Genomic DNA, 26448 nt, shown 5'->3' with positions numbered 1-26448 from the left:
GCTCACTGGGCCCTTCCCACTGTGCCTGCTCATAACCTGTGTCTAAATTTCCTCTTCCTATAAGGACACCGCCTTAAAGAGGACTGGATTAGGACCTGTGGGAATACCTCCCTTTAGCTTAATTGCCTCATCTCCTAGTATGGTTGCATTCTGAGGTACTGGGGGAACCACTTATTTGAACAGGGGGCACAATTCGACCCTTAACAGGGCTCAAAGAAGTTTTAGCTGTACGATGTCCCACCCTGGAAAATGCACACAGCTAATCCAAGATGAAAATCAGTCAGCTTTTTATGTTTGCACATAAGCTTCTTTCCTAAACACAGCCGTGAGAAAACGGCCCAAACACTCTTGTACGCTGCCTATTCATTGTTTTTAAGAGTCATGAGTCTTTGGTTTGGCTCAAGCAAAATCATGTGTGAAATCCAATAAATGGGAAGTCTTTATTGCTCAACCACTTTTGAAAAATGTCTATCACAAAGGGCAATTTTTTTCCCCCATCAGGTCTCATGATTTTCTACGAAACCAGTTCTTTATGAGCAAGGTTTCCCCCACCCCCAGAAGTGGGCTGGAGGGTGTAGTACCCGTCGGAGGGCGCTAGATGGCGCCCCGGGCAGAGGCAGCAGGAGACAAAATGTCTGCAGGCACCGCCAAGGCTCCTGACTTGGTTTGAATGAAGAATACATTCAGTCATTCTTGAAGTTGGCTTTCTTCAATCAGAATGCAACTGACTGCTCTGGCTCTAATGGAAAAGTCTGGCTTTTTTGGTTTTGTTTTGTTTTGTTTTTGGCAATAATGAGCTGTGTGTAATCTAGGGATCATATTTAACCGATGCTGACATGGTCATTGAAAACATTCGGGGCTCTTTGTGGTGGATCAGAGGTGTTAAGCATCTTCAGTGGCTGTTCCCGTGGCTCTGCCCCCACGCCCTCTAGCCTCCCTGTTTCCTAGGTGCAGCCCCGGCCTCTGGATCTCCCATCCCTGCTGAATAAGACTGGCTTGTCTGCAAGCAGAGGACTGAATTCATTGAGTTTTACAGCATGATGTCAGAAAAAGAGGAGGCATCCATAGGGAAGGAGATGAAATGGAGCGCTTATTACGCCGGCTTCTCCAGGCCGCGTGCTGCGGAGCTAGCAGTGCCAGTGTGGGAGCTGGGCAGTAGCAGGATATTGCTACAGAAATGATTGCCCAGATGCTCATTCGTTTGTTCTCCCAGGCTGTTGACAGGTGAGTGGCTCTGGATTCCAGCCCTATCTCCTCAGGTCTTGGTGGGTGATGGCAGGGGCAGGACAGTAGGTGGCTTGTGCAGTACTTGAACATTGTCTCCTGGGCTGCCTGAGTCTGCTGGGGCTGAAGTCTGGTTGGCGCTTGCTTTGCTACACCAACTGCTCTGCGTTCCTATGTTCACTAGGAAAAGCTGGATCTCCGGGCACTTCCAATCCTGACTCTTTTTTTTTTTTTTTACCATCTGTACTGGGGGATCTCCCAGTGCTCCCCAACTTCCTTTGCATTCTCAACCCTTCTCAGCTCTGCTCAGGACCCCGGAGGTTGTGTTCTGTGCACTGTGTCCAGCCCCATCCTCTCAGCTCTCCTGCCCTCTTGCTTCCAGCTGCGCTTGGCCACTGGCTGGAGGAGAGAAAAGTCAGTGTGGTTGTTCCTCTGCTTCTTTCCGGCTGGCAGTGGTAGGGCCAGTGGGGACCCCAGCTCTTGGGGGGTGGGACTAGATTGGACTCAAACTGTCCACCTCATCAGAAAGCAGGCTGGAAGGTTCTGGACCCCAAGCTCAGAGTCAGGACACAGGTCAGATGGAGTGGGTGGACAGAGGGCAGGGCTGGATGGCCGTTATTCCTGCATGCGGCATGGAAAAGCTATCGAGGCAATAGCTTCTTTGTGGGTTTTCGGAAAGGGGAGCAGATGACTTTGCAGAAGAAACTTGTGTTGATATTAACCCAGTGCTTTTTAAACTAAATCTCCTGGGATAAGGGGCACCTGGGTGGCTCAGTGGTTAAGTGTCTGCCTTTGGCCCAGGGCGTGATCCTGGAGTCCTGGGATCAAGTCCCACGTCGGGCTCCCTGTGTGGAGCCTGCTTCTCCCTCTGCCTCTGTCTCTGTCTCTGTGTCTCTCATGAATAAATAAATAAAACCTTTAGAAAACAAAAAAACAAATAAATCTCCTGGGATAAGACCAGACAACTCAGTACCACTGTGCCTAGAATTTCTGAGGCCACCAGGGTGTTATAAGGATCGAACCCTCACCTGCTCGTTTTTGGGTAGAGTAAATGATTTGACTTCTTTGTCCTTTTTCTCCATTGGCCCAATTTCCTGTCCCTAAACTTGTTTGTTTCCTCTTCCCACACCCTCTCTAATTTTCCTGTGCCTTCCCAAAATTTAAATTCTTCACAAGAGAGGGATTATTTCATGGTAAGTTCTTTCATTCTTAAATTCTTTTGACACAAATGCACATAGATTATGTTGCGATTTTTCTTTGTTTTGTACTAGCATTTTGTTACAAAAGCATCTGTGACTGGGTGTATGCTCTGACCTCCCAGGCCTTTTTATGTTTAACCAGTTATTGTGTGTCTTTAGCCTTTTCCAGGGTTCCCCAAAGGGCCACCTCTCCCTGTCTTTATCGAATGTCATCTTGATTTGGACAAGTCTTTTTTTTTTTTGAACTCAGAAAGTCTTTGACGTCTCAGCCACTGTGCTGAGCAGGTAATGACTATTTCTCTCCGCCTGAGGTTCCCTGCAGTGGGATGGTGTCCAATTCCATTACTTCAGTTGTGGGTAGAAACACAAGTAGCTCATGCTTCAGCCCTGATCCCTCTGTAAGGACCCCCAAATCGGCCTTCTGGAAGGACCTCTCCTCCCGGTGTGTTGGCCCACTGGGGCTCCCCACTTCCTTCCGGGCTACCCCTGGGTGTGTGTGTGATGGGGCCCGGGCAGTGGCTGAACAGAGCTGCATGTCCTGTGCTGCGCCAGGAGGAGTCTGCTTCCGCTGAGGTTTATTATCTGATGACACCGGAGGGAGCAAGGCCAGGTATTTGCAAACGTCATGGAGCTTGAGACCCAAGTGACTCAGAGAGGTCAGAGTCTGCGGTGGCACGTGGGAGCGGCGAGGGAGGCTCGGCGGTGAATGCTGACGGCCTCCTCCCAACCAGCTTCGTCTCTATGCACTGCCATGCCTATGATTTCATCATGCGCACCTTTGTAAACAATCCATTTAGCAACCAAATTATACACTGGGTAATTATAGCTTCCAGCCTCATGTCAGGAGTCCCCAGCACAACAACCTGCTTGCGGCAATAGCGCAGCCCGGGGCAGGACGCGGGTTTTGCTAGAGCCTTGATGAGACATCTGGGACAGACGGGATGTGGCGGGTGGGTTGCCTTGACTTATGTTAATTGTCTGTGCCAGGTCTGCGGGTCCTGTTTTGACAGTCCCGAAATTGTGTTTGGACTCTTGATTAGATCAATATGGGAAGCCAGGCCAGAGTAGTTTGTCTTTGAGGAAAAACAGTCTGGTAAGATCAGATCCCCGGTGAAAAGGAAGGAGACTCTTCACACCCCTGTCACCTTCCTTATTTCCTTAGGGCTTCCCGTCTGTGCACCCCACTCTTAAAATGGACCCAGGAAACCCTGGCAGAGAATGAGAACTATCCAGGGGAAAGGAGTAAAGGTAGGAGTCAACGCCTGGATTTAAAGCCCACCTATGCATCTAAAAGATGGGTTCAGGGTTTATTCTGGGCCCTCCCTCAGGAACTCAACAGAAAATGCTTTTCATGGGGCAAGATAGAGAGGGAGGGAGGGTCACAAGGTGGGAGACAGCAACAGTGGGGGTGGCTGGTGGGAATAGCCTCAAGCTAAAGAAAACTCCGTTATGACCTTCAGCTAGGGACAAGGGCTGTATTTCTCACGGGTAGCAGTGATGTCTGCCGGTGATGCTTGGGTTTACGACCTTGACATTCACTTCCATCTGATGATTCTTGACACCTCTGGTGACAGATCTCATCACTGGAGCTGAGCACAGGGCATCCCACAGCCATCCAACTTGTTGCTTTCTGAGACAGCACACCTCTAACCCACCTGGTAGGCCAGGGCCGGGGCTCCCTCTGCGGACAGGTGGTCCCCCTGCAGCAGAGGCTGGTGGTCTGACACATTCATGAAAGGAAACAGTGAAAATGGGATGAAAAGGAACCCTGCCTGGGTTTCCCAGGCTTTCCCCACCCTTGATGGTCTTAGAGGGCTTTGTTGGACAGGCGCCTTTCCCTGGCCAGCCCGGTTCACCGGAAAGAGTGCCTCTTTGTTGGCTCAGCCTCTCAGGAAGTTTTGAGGAAAGAGATGCTGGAGTATGAGGGACCTAGATGTAAAAGAGAAGATTTTAAGAAGTGGTGCTGTGGGCCAAGTGTCTCTGTTACTGTGTTTAAGAAATGCATAGAAAGAACTTCCGATTATCTTGAAATCACTCTGGGGATGCTAGATGGTGCTTCCTGACCCCAACATTGGGCTGAGATTGAACCACAGGGATCGTGGCTTCCATAGGATTATGGAAATGACAGTGTCAGGAAGCACATGATAATTAACAGTTTGGAAAGCAGCCATAACTTGCCTCGTCTTTCTGGAGAGCCTGGGAATAAAGATCTTCTGGCTTAGTCCACACTCTTGGGAGCTTTAGCTCACAAACGGCCCCACTTGTATCCTAGGCAGACCTAGGGATACAGGCTTTGAACACAATCCAGAAGGCTCAGAAGGCTCAGAAGGATCTGAGAGGAAGCATTCATTTCCCTTTGAACCTCTCAACACATGTTCATGAAAGCTCTCCAAAGAGCTGCGTCTCTAGGACCAAGTTGACTGTATGTAGAGGACTCTGCCCATTGCTTCTAAGTATGTTTCTGGGACTCTCTGGCAGAACTACGATCCCATTTTAAAATTTGCCAGAGCGCTTCCTCAAATGCAGTAGATAATTTGCTTAGCTATCCTATTAGCATAAATTTGCATATTTATTTCAAAATTAAAATATGAGTAAGAATAAAAGGCTAATTATACCAAAGTTGCATGAGTCATCACAATTAAAACAGTGTACAATAATTTTACTTAACTGGTTTCAAAATCCTGAGTGATCGGTTATTCGTTGTTGCATACTCATTCGCATGTGCTTTTTTTGGGACTCATCTATTTATTTTTTACATTTATTGACATTCATTCACCTATTAGTGCTAGGCTGTCAGATTTGTTCAAATATGGGGCAATATTCATTGCCTCCTACACAATTCTGACTTAAAGGACTTTTTTTCTTAATAATATTACCTGAGAAATTTAAAAAGAAAGCAATGTCTTTGATTAAGATTCTAGATACATCTTTTTTGTTATTGAAGTATAAGTTGACATGCAAATTATATCAGTTTCAGGTGTACAGCATAATGATTTATATACGTTATGAAATGCTGAGCATAGCATTTCATAAATTTCACCATCTGTCACCATCCAAATTATTATAATATCATTAACTATTCTCTATGCTGTACTTGGCATCCCATGACTTATGCATTTTTTAACTGGAAGTTTGTACCTTTTTTTCTTCTTTTTTTAGAGAAGGGGAGAGGGAAGGAGCAGAGAGTGAGAGAAAGAGAATCTGAAGCAGGCTCTGTGCTGGGTGTAGACACTGGGCTGGGTCTCATGACCCTGAGATCATGACCTGAGCTGAAATCAAGAATTGGATGCTTAACAGACTGAGCCACCCAAGCACCCCAGGAAGTTTATACCTCTTAATTCCTATTATCTATTATACCCATCCTCCCTACTCCCTTCCCCTCTGACAACCACCAGTTTGTTCTCTGCACTTGTGAGTCTGTTTTATTTGTTCATTTTTAAAATATTCCATTACATAAGTGAAGTCATACGATATTTGGCTTTATTTGACTATTTCACCATAGTATAGTACCCTCGGTCCATCCGTGTTGTCACAAACGGAAAGATTTCATTCTTTGTTAATAGTCAAATAATATTCCATTGAATATATATGTCACATCTTTATCCATTCACCAATAAATGGACACTTGGGGCTATTTCCATGATTTGGCTATTGTAAATAATGCTACTATAAACATCAGTGTGCATGTGTCCCTTTGAATTAGTATTCCTGTATTCTTTGGGTAAATACCTAGTAGTGCCATTGCTGGATCATAGGGTAGTTCTATTTTTAACTTTTTAAGGACCTTCCATATTGTTTTCCAGAGTGACTGCACCAGTTTGCATTCTCAGCAGTGCACTAGGGTTCCCAATGCTCCACATCCTTGCCAACACCTGTTGTTTCTTGTCTTTTTGGGTCTAGCCATTCTGAAAGGTGTGAGGTAATAGCTCACTGTGGTTTTATTTATACTTCTCTGATGATTAGTGATGTTGAACACCTTTTCATGTGTCTGTTGGCCATCTGTCTTTTTTTGGGTAAAATGTCTATTCAGATCCTCTGCCCAAATTTCTAAATTGGATTTTGTTGTTGTTGATGATGTTGTTTCTGAGTTGTGTGAGTTTTTTTTTAATATACTTTGGATACTAATGCTTTATCAGATAAATTATTTGCAAATGGTAGGTTGCCTTTTCATTCTGTTGATGATGTCCTTCCTGTAAAAGCTAAGCTTTTCAGTTTGACGTAGTCCTGATTGTTTATTTTTGCTCTTGTTGCCCTTGCCTGGGGAGCCATATTCAAAAAAACATTGCTAAGACTGATGTCCAAGAGTTTGCTGCCTATGTTTCGTTTAGGAGTTTCATGGTTTCAAAATGGTCTAATATTTAGGTTTGTAATCCATTCTGAGATTATTTTTGTTTGGATCTCCTCCCTCTCGTCAGCCCAAGCTTGACCTGCCCCCTTCTAGGACAAATCAGCCACCAGTACTTTCATTTCCTCTTTTGCCAAGTTTCTGAATCCACTCTTCTTTTCCATTTTCACTGTCCCAACCTTAGCCCCAATAGTAACCCTCTCTTGCCTGGATGTTTTCAAATTTCTTCCTAACTTGGAATTCACCCTGCTTATTGTCATCAAACAGTCTTCCTGCAACACTGATTTGAGCCATGTCTTCATCTGAACAAAGTTATCAATGACTCCACATTGTGGACAGATTGAGACCCATATTCCTCAGCCTGGCATTTGAGAGACTTCCATTTCCATTGTACTTTCTTCATAGAACCATTAAATAGACTACTCTCACTGATCTGTGGATGTTATTTTTGTATTCTCACCTCTGTACCATCACCCCACCACATCTTACTGTTCTGATCAACACCACTGAGCACTTACTACATATCAGTCATTTTTTTCACCAAAAGAACAAAATGATCCTCACTTTTAGTTTTTCCAAGACTAATGCAAATCCTTTCTCATTGATTGATTGGTTGATTCACTCATTCATTCAAGTTATATCTCACCTAGGATCCTGTTCTAGAAACTGTGAGGGATGGAGTTGAGTGAAAACCAGCTCTTCCTCTCCACAGGCCTCAAGCTAGAAATCTCTCTGGATTTCTCCATAAAAGTTTATGCTCTCTTCCCCACTCAAACCTGTGGAGACCTAGTTTTTCTCTGAAACCCCATAGCCCTACATTAATCAGGATCTTTGGGTGGCAAGAAGCAGAAACTGACTCAAGTGTTCTTACTTGTTAACTTGATTGTTTAAGGCTAGACAAGAGGCAGGAGGAAAGGAATCTTCATCCATGGCATGTACACAAAAAAGCAAGGACAGACTCATGCCAGGCATCTAGAAGAGTTGATTTGGACTGATGGTGTCCAGGGCATCTCTGAGACCAACTGCTGCCTGGTTGTGTTGAGACAACCTGTAGATTTTGCTTGTACTGCCCCATGCTACCACCCACATCACCTTTCCCTCCACTCTGTGTGACCAAGTTTCTCTGCCTTCTTCTACCTTCCAGCATCTCCCACTTCCCTCAACAAAGATCAGTGGATGAGATCCTCCTAGGAGGGGACAGTGGCCTGGGCAGGTATCATAGGCAGGCCATTGTATGGCTCATCTGAAACTTCTCAGACTGTGCCCTGTACCTTACATTCTCTTTTTCTCACAGACCCCTCTCTCTCCCACATGGTTGCAAACCCCCTAAAGGAAGAGGCTGTCTCATGTTCCTTATTTATATCTTGTAAGGCTGTAACTCACAAAGTTGGCAGAATCACCTGGGAGGTTTTTAAAAATGGATTCCTCCAGAAAACCATAAAGGCAAAAGATTTTAAAATTTGACCACATTAGAACAGAACAAAACAAAAGCCTTCTTTATGATAAAGAACAAACAAACAAAAAACAAGACCCATGAACCAATCCAAAGAAATAATAAGAGAAAAATATTTGGAACATAGATGAACAAGCATTCATTTCTTTAATTTGCAACGAACTTCTCTACATAATACAAACAACCTAATAAATGCTGGGCAGAGGATCCAAACTGGCAGAGGAAGGAGAAAAAAAAAAAACAACAATGACAAAAAAGCACATGAAGCGTTGCTCAGTCTTACTCTGAAGTAAGGAAATGCAAATCAGAACAATGCCAGACCATTTTCGTGAATCTGATTGACAAAAATTACAAAGTTTTCATAATGCCCACTGCTGGTAAGAGTGTGGGGGGAAGAGCTATTCCTTAACAGTGTCAGAGGGAATGACAGTGATTGCATCTTTGGTAGCACCAGTGGTACAGCACAGCAGTGGCTCTCACACCTGAGTGAGTTCCAGAATCACGTAATGAGTGGTTAAAAACACAGATTTCCAGAAACCCCCCCCCCATTCCAGTGTCACCATATATGCCCATGATAAGGAAGGGCAGCATTTGTGAAGTTTCAAATGGTAATAGAGTGGACTGCCGAATCTCAACGTCAGGTCAATGTACATCAACATTCATTAAATGTGCACAATTCTTGACCCAGCGATTCTACTACGAGAAGCCGGCTCTGTGCAATCAGCCACTAAGAAGATCAAGATAGACCAGGAGGGATGTTCACTGCAGCATCGTTTGTGTAACAAACAACTGAAATGTCCATCTTGACAGAAAGGGTAAAATAAACTGTGGTTACATTCTTACTTACGTCTTTTCAAAAGGTTTAAGAGGAACTCCCTTTGCTAATAGAGCACAGTCTCTGAGTTTTATTTTCTAGTGAAAAGAAGTAAGAAACAGAAAGATAAAAGTAGTGGGATCCTTTTTTAGTAAAATTTAAAAAATGATACATTATATATTTTGGTAAAGGCACAGATTGTTTTGGTTAACAGCGACACCTTTGGGTGCTGAGGGATGGCTAGATGATTCAGTCAGTAGAACATGTGACTCTTGATCTCAGGGTTGTGAGTTCAAGCCCTTTGTTGGGTACGAGCCTACTTAATTAACAGAAAAGATCGAAAACTAAATTGTGATGATAGATATCAACCTTTGGGGGAAGGGATGGGGAGAGACATTTTAACATGTCATTCTGTTCTGTTGGACTTTCTTCCTTTGTGTATTGGTTACTTTTACTGGAGAACTTTAATGAAGTGTCTTCTGGGAGGTAGCATTATGGAACAATTTTTGTTTCTCCTTTATAGGCTTCTATAAAAAAAATTCAAAAATTACATATTTTTCAAGCTATCCACCAGGTATACTGAGTTTGGGGATGGAGGTGCTGGGGTAGGGTGCTAGGAATCAGTTTGTCATGTGATTGTGCTGATCAGGTTTGAGAATCACTACAGAAGCTTCTGAAAGAAAGGTATTCTCTTCTGTAGCTCTAATGTGTGAGGACATGAGGGCTACAGCTGTCCAGACCTGGTAGGTGAGAGATGAAGAGGCGCTGGGACCTTCATGACATCATTAGGCCACAGCATCAAGCCTCTCCTGAGGAAAGACAACCTTGTTTCTAGACTTTCCAGTTATGAAGCCAATAAATCCTCTCTGTTGTTTAAGGCAGTTTGAGATGGGCCCTCTGTCACATGCAATATTAAAAGTCCTGGTTGATAGACCTTCATTAACTGAGACAAACTAAGTATGTCTTCATCCTCTTATAGCCTGAAATTGCCTAATTTATAAAGTATTTAATGATGTTTCCAAGACAGTCCCTTCTCTGGCACCCTGGGCCACATCTGATTGCTTGCTATATTTCTACCCCTAGAAATAAACTGCCAAACCAAGAAGTATGTTCTTGGAATGCATCCTCCATGTTAGCAAAAGAATTATTATATGCTTCAGTTACTCTTCATTATGTCATTCTTGAATTAAATTGGATTCAACAGATAAAGTGCATAACCAGGAAATACCTCTTGTGGTTTAACTGATATCTAGGCTTTTTCATTTAAGCATTCATTCAGAAAATATATGTTGAGAGCGCACCATGAACCAGGTATCTTGGTAGGTAGGTACTGGGTAGGCGTACAATTGTGAGCAAAACAAACAGTCTCTGCCCTCATAAAAGTTACACACTAATGGGAGAGGTAGACATTAAGCCAATAACCAGTAATCACGCAGATAAATAAGAAATCTATGTATTTAGATGACTGTATGAAAAAAAAGTTCTGAGTACTATTGGAGAACATAGCAGGGGTTTCTAACTATGTGAAGAACTTACAAAAGACCCTAAGGAGTCTGACTTTAAGCTGAGAGCTAGAAAATGAATAGTTGTTAATTAGGCAAAGAGTGAAGAGGAGAACACCCCAGGAAGGAAGGACAGCATATGCAAAGGCCCTGAGGCATGAAACAGCTTGACCCATTTGAGAGCTTGAAAGGCCAATATAGTCCATGAAGTGAGTGAGGGTAGTGCAAAGAGAAGGGCTTAACATGCAGTCCACGTTAAGGATTCTATATTTAATCCTGAGTGAATTAGATACCGCTGTAGCTGACTTGTAGCAGGAGTGACATGATCTGAGTTGTGTTTTTAAAAAGATCTCTTTAGGGATGCCTGGGTGGCTCAGCGGTTGAGCATCTGCCTTTGGCTCAGGGCATGATGCCAGGGTCCGAGATGGAGTCCTACATTGGGCTCCCTGCAAGGAGCCTGCTTCTCCCTCTGCCTGTGTCTCTGTCTCTCTTTTGTATCTCTCATGAATAAATAAATAAAATCTTTTAAAAAAGAATTTAAAGGTCTCTTTGGCTCTTGTGTAGAGGATGCAGCAGGAAGGCCAAAGGTAGAAACAAATGAGACTAGTTGGGAGGTGATGGAGGAATGCAGGCAAGAGTTTCCGGAGCCTTGGATTCAGATGATGACTACAAGGTGGAGAGAGTGGAAGGATTTGACATATATTTTTAAAGTACAGTCTATAGGACTTGGGGATAGATTGGTTGGTCATGTGCATGTTGGAAGAGTTAGGGACAGGGAGTTGTCAAATCAAATCAGTCAAGGGTCTTGCAGAGTCCCATCGGATATCAAGAGTTCATTTCAAATTTTATTTGCATGGACATATTTGCCAGGATAGGTAGACATTTTGTCTTCCTGTCTCAACTGATTATCTATACAGATCTCGTCCAACATAAGCTTTTCTATACTTGTCTAGAAGGCACCCAAATGTGGGTCCCCCATTCCTCTTCTAGAAAAACAGGAAAGAAAGGAGCCAGAAGTCAGTGTGACATTAAGGAAGCTGGGGTGGAGGAATTGGGCATAGAAAATGAGAAATTCGCCCAAAGCAGTTCCTCCTTCCCACCCCATCATCTTCTCAGTTTGGACCCTCACCAGGTTTCATTTGGACCTTTACAATAGCCTCCTATTTCCCATCCAGTGCCTGCCCTATTACCCATCCATGCCAGCCCTGGCAGGACTGAAGTATATTGTGGCCGAGAGAGAACAATCAAGCCACATAGCCTCGCAGCCTTGGGGACATTGCAGAGTCAAAGTTTTTTTTTTTTAATTTCTTTAAGATTTCTATTCCCTTGGCATATAAATTCTAGAAGCACCTAGGACTCTCTTTTTAAATTTATTGATGTATCTTCCCATAAACTGTAGTAACAATTGTATAAAATAAATTTTTAGAAAACATATTCATGATTGCATTACCCAAGTACAACAGTGGTCTTCTTGTTTTTGTTTTTTGTTTTGTTTTAATTTTTTGATTTTGCAAATAACCTTCCAGTCCTCAATACATTCATTCATTTCAACAAGTTCTTGTTGAACATGTACTGTGTGCCATGCATACAGAAGTCAACAAAATAGATAAAAGTCAACAAGCATGCATGTTGCAAATAGTTATACTACAGTGTATCTGCCATTCAAAATTAACCTTTATGAATTTTAAATAGTGTTTGGATATTTTAAAATTACCATTTAATATCTGTGTATTGTGCCAACATGTTAAGAATATAATTTATTAAAACGTTCACCGATTGAAAGTGTAGGCTCTTTGCAAATAGGGACTAGATTGACTTTTTACCATTGCATTCCCCAGCCCCTAGCACAATGCCCTACAGATAGAAGATATTCATTAAATATTAGCTGAATAAATAATGGCTTTTTGTTTTTAGTTTGGGAATAGCAGTTACGTTGCAACAATCATCTTAGTATCTAGGGCTTCAGTTTCTGTTATTTCCTGAAGACAGAGCTTTTCAAACTTTCCCATCAAAGTTCTAACAGCAGAAAAAAATGAACATTTGGAGGCCTGAGGGATACATATGGTGCTCTAATACATAAACACATTTAAATCTAATTAAAGTAACTTGGATCCAGAAAATATTTTGTAACCTATAGCTCTGAGTGCTTTTGACTCATTTCTGTATACCCGTGAGAAGGAGGACACCTAGGTCTGACCTACCCAGCAGGTGTAAGACCCATTCTTCAGAGTGAAATTTGTGGACCAAAGGATATTCATCCTGGTAGTTGTTACTGCTGCACATTACCAGAGGGCTTCCCCAACATTTTATAGCTACTTTTACTGCTATAAACACCACTGGAGAAGCAGACCAGTTTTACCCCAACGTTGCTGGTGCTGGGTATTGCTACAGGTTGAATTCTGTGCCCCCAAACGATGGGGAAGCCCTAACCCCCAGGACCTGTGCATACGATCTTATTTGGAAGTAGGGTCTTTGTAGTTGATCAAGTTAAAATGAGGTCGGGTCACCCCTAATCCAATACAACTGGCGTCCTGATAAAAGGGGAGATTTGGACATAGACACGCAGGAAGAACATCATGTGAAGACAAAGGTGGAAATCAGGATGAAGCATCTCGATGTCAAAAAACAGCAAACATTTAAGCAAATCACCAGGAGCTAGGAGAGAGCCTGGGCACAGACTCGCCCTCACACCCCTCAGAAAGAACCAATCCTGCCCACACCTTGATCTTGAATTTCTAGCCTCCAGAACTGTGAGACAACACGATTCTGTTGTTTAAACCACTCAGGGTTCTTTGTCTTAGCAGCCTGAGCAAACTAATACAGATATTTTATATAAAAACATTTTTTATAACTTAGTGGGTACAAAATGACCCCTCAAACCTGCTTTATTTTTATTTTATAACTTAAGAGAATGAATACTTTCCTGTGAGTTTGTTTGATTATCATACTTTAACTCATTTGTGTGTTTTCCGGGGTGGGGATCTTCCTCACACATAGTGATGGGCCTGGGTCAGTAGTAGGTGCTCATTAGATAAAGAATAAAGAATCAATTAGCCCAAATGAATGCGATTCAATGAAATATCTGTCCAATTAAGTCTGATCAAAGAAACTATGTGCTTTGATTCTTAGATTTCCTGTCAGCACGAGTGACTGCAGGGAATTTGCTAAAACAAGAGCTTTGAGACAATTCCTAGGAGATGATTATTTTGCTGGCACCATCTAGACAGGTGTGTTCAGGAATACTCTTTCACTGTGTCTGTCTGTCTCACCCCAATAGACTGGACAATCCTTTAGGGCAGGTGCAGCGAGGGGCTCACTCATCTCCCTCACCCCAGGCCCAGGAGGGCTGGGCTGACAGCAGGGATTACCTAAAAGCTTGAGAAATGAACTTGGGATAATCAGTTACACCAACAAACTACTTCTAAGAACACGAAATGGGCTGAAAGTGAATAATCTACCATTAATAAATGTGACATTAAAACTGATTTGATCAATAAATCAACCTTCATATCTCAGATTTGTATCTCACTCACAATGTCTGACATGGGTCAGGTGGCCCTTCTTCATCTCACAGCTATACCACCTGCAGAAAATGAGACAGATGGAAGCCCCTAGGGCACGGAAAGAAAAAAGGAGGAATCACACCAATTCTTAACTATCTCAGCCTGGAAATGAGAGTGGCTTCTGCTTACATCTCATTGGCCGGCACTGGTCACATGGCACCGATTTAACTGGGGGCCGGGCTACAAGGTGCAGAGGCATGCCAGAAAGCTTCTCTCTGCCACAGGTTTTACTGAAAACAAAAGCAAAAACAAAAACAAAACTGGCTAGAGGAGTGCATTTGCATGTGCAAGAGTTTCTTTGTTTATAAAGAAAATATGCTTAATAGTATCCTTGAAAAAATTCAGAGTTTTCGAGATAAGAGATTTAAAAGCTGAGAATCTTTCCTTTTGAAGTAACCTTCATTGTTCCTTTGGAGGACAGATATGAAATAAGTGAACTGAAACCCACTGCCAACTGGAAACCAGAATGGACCCTAAATGCAAGAAAACAAGCAAAAATATTAATGCACGTTTGTAGATGTTTGGACAACACACGGGGCACTTTGAAAGTGTGCATGTGCATGCACAGTTGGTTGATATGTGCATTAGTTCAGTATTAGAACTTCTGTCATTGGGATTTCTGGGCTTCTGGCAATTTTTTTTTTAATCCCAAGGGTACTAATGTAGGCTGTGAGGATGGTATGCTTGGATAGGATGTTTGTTTGCAAAGTAGCTTTCTAGGAAAAAGAGGGAAGATAAAAAGTTATATGTCATGTCAAAGGGGCTTAGTTTCCAGAACAGAAAAGAAGGGTTGGCTTGCCACTGAAATGCTGGAAATGTCCTTGAGAAAGCTAGACCCAGGATGGCTGGCTGGGCAAAGCCTGGGAGTTCCCAATGAAGAGAGTTTTCACTGATAGTGACTTCTCCCTGGTGGGGAGGGTGGGTGGAGGGTTGTTCCTGTTCTGAGTATGGAGCTACTATTCAGCAACCACTGAGCACCCTGGCTGAGGACTCCAGGTACACTTCCAACCCAGAATGACTTTCGAAGTCCTCTTTTCCTTTCTTTGAAATAAATGGCAGCTATTGATCAGCAAAAGCTTGCTGGTTCACTCTTGACCCTCAGTCACTTCTAATTATGGCTCTGACCTGTTTGTCTTTTTAAAAGTCACTTAAGCCAGGAGGAAGTTGGTCTGGGCAAAGCACAGGGGTTGGATCTTATTGCTGGGCTCTGAGCCACCTTTCTCTCTGATTTGTTTCTCTAGCCCCATGGAGGTGAGGCGTTCTGTGATCCTTGAGTTTAAAAAGTGATAGTGTTGGCCTGTTTCATGATTCAATTACAAGCCAAGGTTCCTAAAACTAGAAGAGATAATGGTGAGAATATCTACGTATGTGCCTGTTATGTGGCTGGCCCTTGTTGGGTGTTTTACTCATGTCACATATTAAGCCTTACAAATTCAGGATTATTATCATGCCCATTTTATAGATAAGGAAAATTGGGAATTTTGGGAGCTGAAACATATAAACAGCCCAAAATTATATAATTAGCCAGTGATTGCGGGAGAATCACTTTTCAAATTCACAGGATGCTAATGGTTATCTGACTCAGGGAATCTCTTGGAAATAAATTAAATACAGGTTCTGCTGCAGATAGAGACTCTGTTCACAGGAGTCTTTGGCCTGCTTGCATCTGGCTTACTTCATTTTACACCATGGGCTTCCCAAGGTGAGCATCTTAATAAAATAGATGGGATGAAGATGGATGAGGGTGAACAAAGAGAGAGTCTTTCTGACAGTGAGAGGGACATGAATGTTGGTCCAACAGGTATCCTCTGTCATGTGAAAGCTTTATGTTGGTGGGAATTAGGTCTGTCCCTGGCACTCCGCTGCCATGTCAGGGGCACTCTGAAGGTGTCAATGACCGAATGAATTAAGAAAGAAATTAATGCACTGCCCACCGCAATGCAGTGCCTGGTGCCTTTGGAAATGAATGAAGGCTGACTTTCATTGACACCACCGGTCATTCCTCAGAAACTTACATTCCATCAGCAGAATCAGAGCCAGAAGAAAGTATGGCCTGCTGCCCAGCGCACTGTACTGTGATTCCAGGATCAATTAGATGTATGTTCTAGGTTGTATACATGTGGTGTTCATAACAGGAGGTACTTCTTGACCACACCAAGTCTGAACTCTAATACGGTTTTTAAAAATTGCTAAAGACAATAAAACTGCATCAGAAGAGGTTCCCCAAATCAAAGGATAACGCAAACTCCGTGAAAGCAGACGTTTGGAGGTTTTGCGTCCTGTTGGATTTCTAGCACCTAGAATAATGCCTGGAACATAGCAGGTGCTTAATAAATAGGATTATTGAATGAATGAATGAGAAGCCTCTGCTATAAAGGCAGGTGTCAGCATTACATAGGAAACTTACATTCACTATCTTTGAAGATTGTTTAGACATACTAACTTCTATGTCAACTGTAGATAAGAAAGCCTAGCACAAATGTTCTGCAAGAAAGGCAGGGTACATGCCACTCAAAACTCAACTCTGAGTGAAGCCAAGAAGTGTAGCAATTCACAGCCTAGCAACCAGATACAGTGAATTGGTCCACGACAGTGGGAGAGCAATTGCATTATCAAATGATAAGTAAGGTGTTACCTGCACAACCCTGTACCCTTCCTGGTAGGAGAGGAAATAGTCCTAGAACAGATCGAGTTTCATGAAGGGATCAATCACAGATGATGTGGGCAAGGTCAAGAGAAACCAGCGGGGCTGGCAAAGTACCTGGGGGCTAGCAAGAGTGTGAGCCATACCAGCCTGATGTCTGGAGTGGCAAGGGGAGAGCAGGGTTTCCTGGACCTGGAAAGTATAGTTGTAGCAGTTGTAGGACACGGCCACCTGGCAGGTGCTGTGGTCCTCAGTGATCCTCTTGTGACCTGGCAGGGAAGGAACTGGGGACATAAACACCTGGGCTTTGCTGTCCTCTATCCTCTTGTCTCCCATAGACTGAATCCACCTAGAAGCCAGAAGGCAAGGGAGCCCACTGTGCAGCTGTAAATGTTGCCTCTGAGGAGTGAGAGCAGAGTAGGCAAATGGGGAGTGGAGCTAGAAGGGCATTAATAAATGTCTTGCCTAGGCCCTTTATGGGGGCCTCTTGGAAGGCAGGCCCCTGGTTAAAAATGGACACAGATGGGTCCCCCCAAAACTAGTTCCTTAGAAATTACCAGAGCCATCCACTCTCACCTGACATTTGGCCCTTCCATCAGTTTCCCAAAGGTGTGTCCTGGCATGCTGCTTTTAACCCTCAGAATGTCTGCCTGGAGCCCTTTCCTTTTCTCCATGTGTATTTTCAGACATTACCCATCCTTCATACTACAACCCATAACCACCAGCCCCACCTGATTCTAGAACTCGTATCTTCCCTCCACCGCTGCTCATGGGTGCCTAAAATACAAACATGAACTTTGCTGGGGGCTCAGTTTTTCTCCTACTAAAAGGGAACCACTGCTGAACCTCTTCATTGCCTGCTGGAAAAGGCACTGATCCTGCCAGAATAGGGACACTTCTTAGAAGGTTGAGCAGTTACTCATGAATGAGACTGCACTGGGACAGATATAAATCATTAGCTTCCACCCCTGTCCCTCTGGTTTTCTTCCCTTTACTATGTGGGAACTATGCCTACCCAAAAGAGTGTGTTGGTACCAAGGCACCACTGTCCACAGCTCAAGAATAATGTCGCTCATGGAACATCATCCAAGACAGCCCCTTGCCTCCTGGTGTTCACACCTTGCATAGTTCTCTGTTAGGACAAGCAGGGCCAACTGGCCAGCCATGTGGAGAACCACCATAGAGTAGGCCCTCCAGCCCCAGTCAAATCTTCAGATGAGGCCATCACTCCATCCAACATTTCATTGGCAACTTGGGAGAGGCTCAGATAATACTGATCCACAAAACAGTGCAAGATAATAAATGTTACTTCAAGCTGCTAAATTTTGAGTAATTTGTTACATGGCAACATATAACCATAAATCACCCTTAGTCCTACTTGTAATGTGACAGTGAAGTCCCTCATGTTGTCATATGAATCAAGAAATACCAGAGATATGTATAGAGCCATGCATTCAGTTTATAGTCATAAAACTTTTTAGGGACTATTTTCCAAGGATGAGACAAGAACATACACAGTCCTATGTCCTCTTGTTCACTACTTGTGGTTGAATACATGACTTTAAGCCTGATATGAGGAGAATCTAATGGTGATAACCTAGCATATCTGCCACTGCAAATCCCAGATCATTTTGTGGCAGCTATGTATAAAATTTTAATGCCAGAAGACACCCCCACCCCAGCCACTGGGTGATTAAAATCATAGATCCACCATGATTTAAACAGAGAATAGAGGAACCCTTGGTGGAAAATTTGTCTAAGGCACTTACACAACCTCCCCTCCCCTACGACCAAAGAAGTGGACCCTTCAGCCACAATCAAGTCTTCAGATGAATGTAACCCAGCCAACATCTTGTTTGTGACCCCAAAAGAGACACTGAGTTTCTCTTGTAATGCCTGTTTTAACCATTTGCCATCTTTTTTGATGGCTAAGCATCTGAACCCACTATAAGCCTGCCGAATTCCTTCCCATATGGGTCTGGGTAGGAGGGAGAGACTGTTTTCTGCTGTGGTAACTGTGAGGACCAAACGTTTGCTTTCCTTAGTGGAGACTGCTAGCTAATCACTAAACCTATTTCCTTTTCTCCCTGAGACACATGACCAGAACACATTTTCAGTCTCTTTTGCAGTTAGGTCATTTGGCTGAATTTTAGTCAATGATGTGAGCCACTTCCACGTCTGACCAATGGCAACTCCCTCCATACATGCCCCCTCTCTCTTTCACTTTCTTCCCCATGTTCTGGATGTTGGTGCCCTGGGTCGCCTCAGAAGCCATGTGCTGAAGATGATACCCCTATAAGAAGGTATGGCTTAAAGGAGTACCTCCCCCATAGCCACCTGCTGTGCATTCTGAGAGGTCCTCAGCCAGGATCAATTTCTGTTGCTTGCAGTTAAGAATCTAGACCTATATACTGTCAGTAAAAAGTATCTGTCTATAAAAAAATTATTTTATGGGTAAATTACATGGTTAGGACAGAGTATGGTGATCACTGTAGCTGGTCATAATTCATATAGCACTTGAGGGAATTGTTAACAAAGCATCATCATAGGCTGTTAGCTGTGACTTGTGGCTTGGAATTAATTCTGACTTTGAAAAGCCTGTATACAAGGATAGCAGGTCATATATCTGACACTTTAGACTGGTTTCCTGGAAAGGGGAAAGGAAGTAGAGGTCAGGGAAAAAAGGAGAAAAATAAAATAAACAATAATAATAATACAGGAAAAACATTTCATCTATGATGCATCATCATAGCTCTCAGGGTTTTATGTGCAATTACTTGTTTTTTTTTTCTTTATTTCTTAATTTTTTTTTTTTGTCATGACAGGATAATGGTGGCAAGCATCATTTTTATTCCTTGTTAACAGAGAGATTGAGCATGCTGCCCAAGGCCACATGGCCACTAAGTGGTAGAACCAGAATTTGAATCTATTGGCTCTTCACCAGAACTGCTGATGACAATGAAGAGCTGAAGGATCTGATCAACTCAATTGTCTCTGGCCTTGTACTATAATCAGGAAAACTAAATAAAGCCAAGAGAAGAAAAGAAAAAGCTAGTGATACTTGGCAGGACACTTGGAATAATTTGCCTGAGGCACCTAATTGTCCCCCAGATACCATCAGAAATCTTTTATTGGTCAGGGAAAGGGAAGACTGGACCGTAAGATGGCTCCCTCCCCAGTCTGGCTGCAACCTGTGTGGCTGGGCCCCGGTTCTTTGAAGCATGCAGGTTGTTGAGAACAGGCCACTGCAAATTGCTTATGTTTATTGTAGACTTACCAAGGATGTGGCCCGGAAGCCTGCCCACAGAGCACTTGCATGGCTCATCACCTGCCCGTGAGAAGACTTGAAGGGGTGAGATGGGGTTCTCTAGGTCCTCAGGGAGATTGTTGGAAGAAAGAACAGAGTTCTTGCCAGTTTGTACTGGACCCACTGAAGCTGGAGTGGCCTCTGGTAGGTGTTGGCTTGTAGCCGAGGCAGCAGAGGGGAGCTAGATGGGCTTGTTTTATCAGCATCCATGGATGTTTCCTAAGATTCAGGCCTTCATGTTGATGTCTGTCTCCCTGTCCCACATGAGCCACTAAAGCATTTCCTCTGGGCATCTGGCCTAGACTTGTCAACCACAGAACGCAGGGAGTCCTCACTCTTCACCTGTGATGGAGGCATCTGCTGCTCTACACATAGGCAGGCTCTGGAAGGATCAATGCCCTCTGGTTTCCAAGACTTGTGAGCTTAAGGTGGGCTGCTGTCTCTGCTGGGAGCTCTGGTTCCATATGATCATGTGGAGTCATTTACAAATTGTGGTGGAGAGCAGCTGATGAGGGGCCCTCTCCCTCACCTGGAGATCAAGTTCTGTCAACACTCTTAAGGCCCAGGGCTCTCCGTTGGAAGACTCCAGAGTCCTTTGTCTAGTTCTGTGCTGCTACTCCCCTCAGCTGGCCTGTATTTGCTGTGGAACCAGGTCCCCAGAACTCAGAGTATCGCATAGTGTTAAGAATCCAGGCTCTGCGATCAGACTGTGAGGAAGCTCCGCCACTTCTGATTGTGTCATCTCTGTTTTACACACTTTGTGCTTCAGTTCCCTTCTAATATAATGACTGTCATTATTTTATGAGGTGGTCGTGAGCATTACATGAGTTGGTGGGTGGAAAATCCTTGGCACGCGGCATATGGTAAGTGCTAGGTTGAGTGCTAAATGCCGTTATGATTACAGCTGCCTTTGTTGGTAGCCTGAGTGCAAGAGTAAAATAATAATAACACAAATATTCATAGTCAGCAACTACCTGGTGTTGACTGTGTGTCCTGCTTCTCCCTGTACCCCCACCCCCTCCTGATTAATTCCTCAATCTCAAGAGTTGTTTCCCAGGCCAGATCAGGGCTCCTGCTGCCCCCATAACGTCTCTTACTAAATTATCACGTGACACTTGCCAGTTGCAGCATTACTGTTTCTTCCTCATTCTAAGCAAGCTCCGGGGGGGCGGGGGGGGGGCGGGAACCAAGCCTTTTCTTGTCATATCCCCAGCATCTAGCACATACACAGGGACACAAAAGCAGTTCTCTAGCCCCAGCTGCAAGAAGAACCTCCATCCTCACTTGTGGTTTCCAGAAGGAACTCCGCAAGCATCAGTAAAGAAGGGCCAGGGGCCAGAAAGGCCTCTGAATCCCACCCTTCCTGCTCAAGCTCATGGCCCTGCGAGCCCCAGACACCTTGTTGACCAACTCCTATGCAGCAGTGAAGGCTGGAGGCCATTCACTCACCCAGTGCCCTTCACTGGCTCTGATTATTTAGAGCAGGAAGGGAAGAAAGCCAGTCCTCAGTGGAGGTTTCACAAGATAAGTGTATTTCAGATATAATTGGGGTTGACATGGGGGCAGCTGTGGTGGATAAATAAAAATACCCTGTGAGTCTCATTCAGTCTTCACCCTGAGCCTCGAGGTCCCACAGAACAGAAGAGACTCCCCAGCTTGGCTCCTAGCAGCTCCCATCTTAATTCATTTACTGCAAACAGGCTACATTAATTCAAAAGGCAAGCCACTGACACTATAAATAACTTAAGCTGAGTCTTTGCTGACAGCGGGATGCCTGACACATCAAATACCGCACTGCTCCCAGCTCTGAATGAGGTAGTGACATATACTTTATCTTCACCAGTATAAAGACAGGGCCACAGGGGCACAGCCCCTGGCAAGGTGACATCCCTCCCTACTAGACCCGTTGGAGGAACTTTAAAAAGTAGGTGTGGAAGACAGAGTCATGCCCCTCAAAGATGTCCACATCCTAATCCCTGGAACCTATGAATAAGGTCCCTTCCATGGCAAACGGGATTTTGTAGATGTGATTAGGTTAGAGACCTGGAAATGGGGGGAGATTATCCTGGATTACCTGGGTGGGCTCAGTGTCATCACACAGGTCCTTATACAGCAAAGAAGGAGGCAGCAGAGTCAGAACCAGAGATGGGAGAACAGAACCACAGTTAAGAGAGACAGAGAAAGTTTCAAAAATATTACACTGCTGGCTTTGCAGGTGGAGGGAGGGGGCACAAAGCAGGGAATGCCAGTGGCCTCTAGAAGCTGGAAAAGGCAAGGGGGTGTATTTTCTCCTAGAGACCTCAGAAGGAACACTGGCTTGCCTACCCCTTGATTCAGTCCAGAGAAACGAATTTCTGACTTCTGATGTCCAGAGCTGTCAGATGATAAATTTGTGTTGTTCTAAGCTACTAAATTTGTTGTGATTTGTTACAGCAGCCAGAGGAAACTAATACTCATAGGCAATTGCTCTAAAATGCTGTAATTAAAACCTTTTCTTCACCCTACATTTTTTTTCCTTCTTTTGTTTCTGGAGCCAGAACATGAGTGGGTGGGCAGATATAGAAGGGGATGAAGGTAAGTAACCTCTGTGTCTGCCACCCACCCGCCCGTCTGTAGTGAAGTTGTACTGCTTGGCAAAACTATCAACAACGTTGTTTTTTTTTGGGTGGGGGGGAGTAGGGGAGTGTCTTTACTTCTTAGAGCTCTTATGTTTAAAAATACTTTCTCATGACTAGTGTCCTCCATCCTCTATCTACCACCTTCTGTTGGCTGTTCAGTCTGGTGACATCCTAACTTTTCAACTCTTATACCCAAGCCACCAGCCTTTTTCCAAAGTGGAAGATGGTAACATTTGTCAGTTACACCTGGGTAGAATTTCACACCACCTGGGCTGGTGGCTGACTCAGTGACACTGGCATCCAGGAGGCCTCAGAAGTACTTCTCAAGCTTTAATATTGCAAACAAGTTTGAGGATCTTTTTTTTTTTTTAATATTTTATTTATTTTATTTTAGAGGGAGAGTCAGGGGGTGAGAGAGGGGCTGAGGGAAAGGAGAGAGAGAGAGAATCTCAAGCAAACTCCACACTGAGCGTGGAGCTGAAGTGGGGCTCGATCTCACCACCCTGAGACCTGAGCTAAAATCCAGTGTCGGACACTTAACCGACTGAGCCACCCTGGTGCCCCTTGAGGACCGTATCAAAATACAGGTTTGACTCAGTGGGTGATGCTGAGATTCTACTTTTCTTTTCTTTTTTTTTTTTTTTTAAATTTTTATTTATTATAGTCACAGAGAGAGAGAGAGAGAGAGAAGCAGGCAGAGACACAGGCAGAGGGAGAAGCAGGCTCCATGCACCAGGAGCCCGATGTGGGATTCGATCCCGGGTCTCCAGGATCGCGCCCTGGGCCAAAGGCAAGCGCCAAACCACTGCGCCACCCAGGGGTCCCAGATTCTACTTTTCTAACAAGCTTCAGGGGATGTGCCTGCTGGTCCTGAGCCACACTGAAGAGCAAGGATGTGGAAAGAGGATGGCCAATATGTGAGTAGTCTCAAACCCATTCACAGCTCACCTGGGGGCACACGGCTTTAGTGGAATCTTGCTCCTCAAAGCGTGGTCCCCAAAGAAGCAGCACTGGTAAATCCTGAGAGTTTGTTGGCAATGCCTTCTCTCTGAATCCATCCCTTCAGATCTACCAAATCTGACCCTGCATTTTAACCAGATCCTTAGATGATTCCCATGTAGAGAAGCACTTCCTTAGAGCCTGGTCGACCTTCAGCACACATCAGAAACACCTAGAGATCGCATCAAAAGATGCAATGCTCCACCCTCAGAGTTTATGATTTATGCCATTGTGGATAAGGCCTGAGGATATGCATTTCTAACAAGTTCCCAGGTGATGCTGATGCAGCTGGCCCAGTGACCCACAGTGAGAACTGCTGCCTGTGAGTAAGCCCCTAACTCAAAACCAGTAGCCAACATACATGTCCTAAAGATCTAGAATGGACCCTAGGGACACTCTTGCTCCAGCTTTTGGATTCTGAGGTTTACCCATTTTCTTCAGAGGTGAGTTTTTGGTATGTGACACAGTAAGAAATAGATACATTTGGTTTTTGGCTTTTGTGTGCTGATGAAATGACTGATGGCTGGAGGCTCCTGGGGAGCTTCAGGATGGGAATTGCTGACCAGAAAGACCAGGGCATGATTAGAGGGTTCAGTCTTTTAGCCCCACCCACTGATCTCCAGGGAGTGAAGATGGGCTAGAAGTTTAGTTCAATCACCAAAGGCCAATTGTTAAATCAATGAAACGTCTGCAAGACCACCTCACTGGTGGGATTTCAAGAGCTTCCAGGTTGATGAATGCACCCACATGCTAGGAATGTTGTGTACCCCAAACTCCATGGGAACAGAAACCCCTTTGCTCAGGACCCTACCAGATCTCCCCACCTTACCCCATGTACCTCTTCATCTGGATGTTCATTTTTATTCTTTATAATAAACCAGGAGTGTAAGTAAAACATTTTCATGTGTTTTCAAAGCTGATCTAGCAAGTTATTGAACCTAGAGAGAGGGCCATGGGAACACCAGATCTAGAGCCAGCTGATCAGAAATACAGGTGGCAATCTGGGAATTGTCACTGGTGCCTGAAGTGGGGACATTCTTGTGGGACTGAGCCCTTAACCTGTGGGACCTGTGCTAAGTGCGGGTTGTTAGTGTCAGAATAAAATGGAACTGTTGAACACCCAGCTGGTGTCCAGAGAAATGGAGAGGTTGTTGGTGTTGGGAAGAACACCACACGTGTGGTGTCCAAAGTGCTGTAGTAAGACACTTCATGGTGGTTTCATAGAAATAGTACATGCACTTTCATTGTATAGGATTTTTATAGAATGAAACAACAGGTGCTAACTATATCTTCACAGGTAACTATGTGACCCTGATAAGAAAGTCCATGCTTCTGGGCCTGTATTTCCTCATCAAGAGAAGGAAAGTGTTCAGTGAAGATCATAAAATTCTATAGAGCTTGATTTCAATATCTCAGGTGAAGGCAGAAGTTCAAAATGACTGAATCTTGCCTTTTTCATCATGTATGATTTATTTATGTCAGAAATGCAACTGTCAACTATAAAAATGGCGCAATGGGATAATAAAATCCTATTTCCTCTGAATTTCATGTATTATAAAAACAATGTTTTAAATAGTAAGGACAATTGAAAAGATTAAATATTTCATTCCACTTTAACACACAGCTGGGTTCATTTTGCTGTATTCCCTTCAGGTACATGGATAATCTTAGAATACACACACATTTGTATTCTGCTGCTTCACTTAGTGTTTGATCATAAAAGCACCACCAGCAATATATAAATAAATTAGCTTCATGATGAAGTTACTACCATTGGCAGTTAACTTTGTTTGGCTAATGTGATAGGTGTGACTGGCACCTCACTGATCTTCTAAGTTATAACTTTGTATTCCTAGAGATGTTGACCATTTCCTCCATGTTTGTTTCTGCAATTTTTTGGACTTTCCTTATATATGAATTGTCCATTCGTGTTTAATTGAGAAAACTACTAAAAAGTGCCTCGTATAAGGCCTGGCAGCCAAAAAACAATATCAGAAAAATGAGTTTGCCATGTCTCTGAGTTCTCCGGAAGTGGTTGGGTGTTGGGGAGGTTCACAAGACAGTCTGTGACAAGGGTCTAGCACCGTGCCTGGCATGTAAAAAGGGCGGCTCTTCTGGTGTTCTCTGCCCATCTGTCAGGGCTTGTGGTGTTCTAAATTTGTTATCCACTGTAGCCGTGAGGGTTCCATGAACACATTTAGGGGAAGAGTAAAGTCTTTACTTGATGAAAGTAAACAAGCTCAGTTTTCCTCATTTGCAGAATGGGGGTGATATACCTACTCACTGAGTTGCAAGAATTAAATGAGCCAGTCCATGTGAAACACTTACTGTGCGCCTGGCAGGTAGGAAACATTCAGCCAATATTAGCTTTATTCCATGCTCTGTCACATTTATATCCAAGGAGATCATTATTTTTAATTTGAATAATCTTTGCCAGATTGCTTTCTAAAAATTTAAAATGGATATCATTTAAATTTAGAAGAATATTCTGTATTTTGAATTGAAACACTTATTTGCATTTTAGAAGTTTCAAGCAACACATCGTCCTGAGCCTGTTCCCAAAGCTCCCATTTAAGAAACAAGGAGAAAACATTGTTAAAATAAGGGCATTTGCATAGTGCCAAGCAGAAATAACTACCAGCAGGAAGAAAGCATCTTTTAAAAATTCCTATTTGTTGATGGCAAACATTACTTTTTTTTTTTTTTTTTTTTTTTGCCCTTGTACTTATATCAACAGACTCTCTTGAGGGAATTTCATTCAACATCATAAAAAGGTTTAC

The 26448-nt window shown here is 43.6% G+C and overlaps 1 long non-coding RNA gene across 1 annotated transcript; it reads left to right on the top strand.

Moving 5' to 3' along the window:
• Positions 1–643: 643 nt before the first annotated feature.
• LOC112918563 (uncharacterized) lies at positions 644–26448 on the top strand. Its single transcript, XR_011994228.1, has 4 exons — positions 644–1224; positions 3586–3671; positions 23334–23586; positions 25929–26448. It is a non-coding gene; the product is annotated as an uncharacterized lncRNA (long non-coding RNA).

The sequence above is a fragment of the Vulpes vulpes genome, chromosome 9 (genome assembly GCF_048418805.1).
Source record: "Vulpes vulpes isolate BD-2025 chromosome 9, VulVul3, whole genome shotgun sequence".
NCBI lineage: Eukaryota > Metazoa > Chordata > Mammalia > Carnivora > Canidae > Vulpes > Vulpes vulpes.
Note: the sequence above shows the minus strand (reverse complement) of the source record. Positions and strands in the feature narration are given on the sequence as shown.